This window comes from Hipposideros armiger, unplaced genomic scaffold (assembly GCF_001890085.2).
Source record: "Hipposideros armiger isolate ML-2016 unplaced genomic scaffold, ASM189008v1 scaffold_317, whole genome shotgun sequence".
In the NCBI taxonomy this organism is placed as follows: Eukaryota; Metazoa; Chordata; class Mammalia; order Chiroptera; family Hipposideridae; genus Hipposideros; species Hipposideros armiger.
In genome coordinates, this window is record NW_017731667.1 from 1,028,848 (window position 1) to 1,035,478 (window position 6,631).

The 6,631-nt window shown below is 33.2% G+C and overlaps 1 pseudogene; it reads right to left on the reverse strand.

Annotated features, from left to right (window-relative positions):
• Positions 1–4,777: 4,777 nt before the first annotated feature.
• LOC109392177 (charged multivesicular body protein 1b-2-like) lies at positions 4,778–5,383 on the reverse strand (annotated as a pseudogene).
• Between the last annotated feature and the right edge of the window lie 1,248 nt (positions 5,384–6,631).

The following is a 6,631-nucleotide window of genomic DNA, read 5'->3' on the forward strand; positions in this document are numbered from 1 at the left end:
CTCCTTAAGTTCCTGAAACATTCTTATCATCAGTGTTCTAAACTCTGTCTCTGAAAGGTTGGATACCTCTGTTTCATTTAGTTGCATTTCTTGAGGTTTCTTCTGATCTTTTACTTGGGACATGTTTCTTTGTTTCTTCATTCTGGTTATCACTCTGGTTGCTTTGATGTATTAGATCACCTAGAAAGAAAAAAGAAAAGAAAAAGAAAGGGAGGGGCTCTCTGCCCACTTTAATCTGCAGACCACTTACTCAGCAATAGAGAGCTTCTGGGTGACTCAGCACCAGCTGTTGGGGGGAAGGGCTCAGTGCGTCATGCGCTGATCTCCCTCTAGACTTGTAGTATGCTTCCCACAATTAGTTGCTGTGTGCTCACCACCAAAAATCCTCACAGGTTGTTGCGGGCTGTCTGCTGCTGCAAAAAACCCTCTGTGGCCTGCAGAGGTAGGAGTTAGGGACCAGGGGCTCAGGGTACCCCCTGACAACACAGCTCTAGGTGAGCGAGGCAGGATCCCAAGGCACCACCATAGGGTGTAGTCAGTGGCCCCCACCAAGTCAGAGCAGCATGCACTCCTGCATCAGCAGCCAACCCACACAAACTCACCTGTAAAGCCACGGCTCAATCAAGCAGGCGCACAGCTCGCGGCCCTACACTCCCAGGAAAACTCCCAGTCTCAGCCTGTCCCAATCAGCCACTCAAAGATCAGGCCGAGCAGCCCGACAACCAATTGCCACCAAGACAACTCTTCATGCGCATTGTGGAAATCAGGGACCTAAGGTGAGTCCTATGTATTTCTTATTTAGTTTTTTTGTTTATTAAATTTAATGGGGTGACATTTATTAGTAAAATTATATAGGTTTCAAGTGCAAATTTCTTTAATACATCATCTATATATTGCATTGTGTGTTCACCACCCAGAGTCAGTTCTCTTTCCTTCACCATATACTTGACCCCCTTTACCCTCTTCTACCATTTCTCCCCACTTAATTATGTTTATTTTCCCAATCCATGAACACGAAATGTCTTTTATTTCTTTGCATCTTCTTTAATTTCTTTTAATAATGTCATAGTTTTCAGTGTATAGGTTCTTCAAATTATTTGTTAAGTTTATTCATAGATAGTTTATTCATTTTGTTGCAATTGCAAAAGGAAATGTTTTTTCTCATTTATTTTTCACAAATTTTATTATTAGTATACTATATAGGAATGCAATGGGCTTTTATACATTTATTTTTTTTATCCTGCAACTTTATTATATTTGTTTATTGTTTATAATATATATATATATATATATATATATATATATATATATATATTTGGTGAAGTCTTTAGGATTTTTCTATATACAGAATCATCCTCTGCAAAAAGTGAAAATTTGACTTCTTCTTTCCAAATCTGAATGCCTTTTATTTATTTCTCTTGCCTGATTGCTCTGGCTGGAACTTCCAGTACTATGTTGATATACCAATGATAGGAGTGGGCATCCTTGTCTTCTTCATTATTTTAGAGGAAAAGCTTTCAGTTTGTCATCATTATGGTATTGCTGAGGGTTTGTTATATATGGCCTTTATTATGTTGAGATACTTTCCCTTCTATACGCATTTTATTAAGTGTTTTATCACATTTATTCAACTGCATATGTTGACTCAATCTTGCACCCTTGGATGAACCTCCCTTGATCATGATGTATTATCTTTTAAATATTGGATTGTATTCAACTTGCTAGTATTTTGGTTAAGATTTTTCATTAGTATTCATCAGAGATCTTAGTCTGTAGTTTTCTTTATTTTTGTGTTATCATTGCCAGGATTTGGTATCGGGTAATGTTGGCCTCATAAACTATTGGGTTGTCGGAAAAGTCATGATGCATTTTTGCAATGAAAAACATTGAAAAAAATACATCATCGTTTTTCTGACAACGCAATAAATTAGGAAGTATTGCCTTTTCTTCAATTTTTTGGAAGAATTTGAGAACGATAAGTAGTTTCTTCCTTGAATATTTGGTAGAATTCACTCTTGAAACCATCTGGTCCTGGAGTTTTACTTTTTGGGAAATTTTAGATGATTGTGTCAATTTCCTTACTGTTGTCAGTCTATTTAGATTACCCAGGTTTTTGTGATTCAGTCTAAGAAGGTTAAATGCATATATTTCTAAAAACTTTTCCATTTCTTCTATGTTATTGAATTTGATGGCATATAGTCTTTAATAGTATTCTTGTGTCATCCTTTGTATTTCTGTGGTGTGTGTCATAACTTCTCTTTCATTTATGATTTTGTTTGAGTCTTTCCCATTTTTTCCTTAGTGAGTCTAGGCAGAGGTTTGTCTAATTTTACTAATGTTTTCAAAGAACCAGGTTTCTGTTGCATTAATTCTTTCCCATTGTCTTTTTGTTCTCTGTTTCATTAAATTTTACTCTAATTTTTTTTTATTTCCTTCCTTCTGCTAACTTTGGGTTTATTTGTTCTTCTTTAACTAGTTCTTTTAGATGTAATGTTAGGTTGTTTATTTGGGATTTTCCTTGTTTTTGAGGTGGGCCTGTAATGATATAAACTTCCCTCTGATTACTGCTTTTGCTGCATCCAAAAGTTTTAATATGTTGTACTGTCATTCTCCTTCATCTTTATGTATCTTTTGAACTATCCTTGTCTATGGTTATACCACCCTGAGTACACCTGATCTCTTCTGTCCATTTTATTTTGCTTGATTTTTGGTACTTTGTGTTTCTCAAGCAATTGGCTAATTTCCTGTAAGTTGCTGAATTTATGAATATAATATTGTTCATAGTATTACTTGATTATGTTTTTAATGACTGCAGGGTCTTTAATGGTATTTCCCCTGTCTCTTTCTTAACATTGGCAATTTGTATCTTCTCTCTCTCTCTTTTTTTTGTCTTTGTTTGTCTTCCTAGAAGTTAATCACATTTATTGATTTTTTTTGAAGAATCAGTTATTTGTTTCCGTTATCTTTTCTTATTATTTTCCTGTTTAATTTTATTGATTTCCATTCTTTATTATTTCCTTACTTATGTTTGCTTTGGGTTTATTTTGTTATTCTTTTTTCTGTTTCTCAATGTAGGATCTTAGATTATTTATTGGATACATTTCCTCTTTTCCAATGTAAATATTTAATAGTATAAATTTCCCTGTTAGAACTGTTTTAGAGGCATCTCACATATATTGATATATTGGATTTTTATTGTTATTCAGTTCTATGTATTCTTTTTATTTCATTGAAACTTCCTGTTTTGTCAACAGATTAATTAAAAGTGTGGTTTTAAATTTCCAAATGGTTGCAGATTTTCTTGTTATTGTTTTAATTTGATTTCACTATGGTCATAGGACACACTGTATGATTTCAATTATTTTAAATTTGTTGAATTTCTTTTCTATAGTTCATAATATGGACTACCTTTGTGAATGTTCTGTGGGCAATCGAAAAAAATTGTCTGTTTTAGTGTTTTTCTGTGCAGTGTTCTACATATATCAGATGGATCTTGTTTTTTAATTGTGTTGTTCATTTATTTTTATTTTTACTCATTTTCTATCTAGTTGCTCTATCAATTGTCGAGAATGGAATGCTGATGTGCACAATCATAATTCTGGATTTGTCTATTTCTCATTTCATCTCATTCAGTTTTAGCTTTATGCATTTTGATTCATGTATTCATGTTGTTTGCTGGGCACACATTTAGGATAGCTACATCTTCATGGTAGATTGATCTTTTGTTATTATGTGACCTTCTTCTTTGTCTCTAATTATTCTCTTTGCTCTAATGTTTACTTTGTCTGATATTAGTATACTCTTACTTTTTTTATTGGTTGTATCATGGTAACTATTTTTAATCCTTTTGCTTTAAATCTATTTATTTCATTGTGCTTGAAGTGAGTTTCTTGTAAAAGATTACGTTTTGTTTTGTTTTTACTTATCCTATCTGCTAATTTCTTTTAAGTGGCACATTTAAATCATTTACATGTAATGTGATTATTGATTTATTAGGGCTCAAAGATGTCAGTTGATTGTTTGATTTTTACTTTTTTATTGTTTCTTTAGTTTTCTTTTCTTGCTTTCTTATGAGTTGCATGAACATTTTTAAGTGTTTTATGTAGAGTGTTTTAGAGTGTATAGTTTTATGTGATTTTCTAAATGGCTATCCTCCCTCATTTGTAGAACATATATAGGTCACTCATCATGATCTACCAGTACTGACATTTTACCACTTTGCGTGATGTATGTAAACGTTACTTCTGTTTCTGTACTTTGACCCTCCCCAATTTTGGAATTAGTTTGTCTTAAATATTTCCTCCAAATAGGTTGAGTACCATAACAAATGGTGTTACAACTTCTGTTTCAAACATTACATATATTTTTAAAAATCATGAAGATAATAGTTTATTACACTTAGTTCTACTTGTACCCAAACCAATATTCTTTTTTATTTGTACAAAGTACTTTATTTCTGTAGTACTATGCTGCTAAATTTTTATGTAATTTTTGAGGAAGATGTTTCATATACCAGTTAAGACATCTACAAATAAAACTGTCCCTCACACTTTTCAACATAATATACAAAACTGTAAAACCTGTCAAGGTGGAAACTCTCTGAAATTTCTTAAAGTATTGGAAAGTACAGTATGGCAAAAGAAAGCATTATATTTAAATAGTGTTTAAGCATTCTGTAATATATGATGTTCTTAGTGTAATAGACATGCAGCTTATCTAAATATACAAAAAATATTTCAGAAGCAGGTGACATAAACAAAAGCACCAATTCTTTAAATTACACTTGATCACATAGATGAGCAAATCTCTGTGATAGTTCATCCTGTTCCGTGGAAGCACCACTTGTGCCAACGGATCCTGTCTGACCCTGTGGTAGTTCCGTATTGAGATCAGGGCCAGCTTCTTCTGCCATTTCCTGAAGCAGCATATCCACTTGGTTTTGTGGTGTTGTTAGGGTTGTAGTGCTACTCATTGTGTCTTCCAGTTGTGTTTGAACATCCAGTGTTTCAAATTGGTATTCAAATTTGTCCATCACAGCAGGAATCTTTTCAAGGTTCATACAACTCAATGTAGCATGCATAGATTTAACTACACCTGCCATGGACTTGGTTACCATATCCATTGTTACAGCAGTTTGAACTCCGGCTGCCACAGCATCAACCATAGCACTCATTCTTAAGAGATTAATTGTTTGGTTCTTCATTTGCAGCATGTATTCTTACATTTGCAGCATGGATTCTTGCAATTTCTGTATTGCCTTTCTGAATGGCTTTTTAATCTTGGCCTTTTCAGCCTTTTCTCCTTTATCACATTTCTTGGTATTCTTATTAACTTCTTTTTCTGCAAACTTCAAGTTAAATTGGTGTTTCTCCATATTCGACATGGTTCCACAACTTTCCTTGGGAGGTGACAGACACGGGCAGCGGCATGGGTTTCACGGGAGGACACTCTGAGTGCCTCCTTGTCCCCCATCTGCGGCCGGCCAGACTCCTTGGTTTGCGATCCTACTTCCTGTTTTTACCAATATTATTTTTTGTTTTCTGATGTTCCAGGCCTCCTTCTGTTATCATTTCCTTTTTGTTAATTTAATTTAGCCATTCTTCAAAGATTAGTTTGCTGCCAAAAAATTACTAGTTTTTCTTCACTTGAGAATATCTTTGTTTCAAATCCCTTTTCTCTGAAGGATTTTTTTTCATGGATATAGAATTCATTGCTGACAGAACTTTTATTCTAGTACTTGAAAACTGGTATGCTACCTCATTCCCATTGCCACAGTTTCCAATAAAAAAAATCCGCTGCTATTTAGTGTTTATCTATAAGTAATATTTTATTTTTCTCTGGTTACTTTTAAGCTTTTTTTATTTGTTTTTAGTTTTCAAAAGTTTAAATATGATGTGTATTGGCATGAATTTCTTTGGCTTTATTCACCATGAATTTATTTGGTTTCTTGAATATGTAGCTTTTTATCTTTTGCTTATATTACCTTTTCCTATATTATTTCCTCAAATATTTTTTTCAGATATGCTCTCTCTTTCTAATTTTTCAGGACCTCCAAATATTATTAATGCTGTCTTTTTTGTTGTTGTTGTTGACTCACAGATCCCTGAGACTGTTCATTTTTTTTAGTCTATTTTCTCTCAATTGTTTTAGATTGGGTCCATTCATTTGATCTGCCTTTAGTTCACTGATTCTATATTCTGCTATCTCATTCTACTGTTGATACTATGAGTTGGGTTTTTCTTTTTAATTTTGATTATTGCATTTTTGCTTCTGTAATTTTTTTTGGTTCATTTTTTAACTTTTATTTCCATGCTAACATTTAAATTTTTTTCCAAGAGTTTTTAATTGTTTATTGAAGCATTTATATGATAGCTGCTTGAAGGTTCTTTTCAGATATTTGCAATATCTGATTTATCTAGGCATTGTAATTCCCATATGGAATTTTTTGTTAAGTGGCAATGACTACATTGAGTTATGCACAAAAGGTAGAAAAGAAATCATTAGGAGTAGTCTTGAAATACCTGACATAATTAAAGGGCTGTGAGATGTAGTATAGTTGTATACATATAGTGGGGGCCTATTTGCTTTCCTATTCCCACAATTGAAACAATAGACACTTCTAAACTTTTAA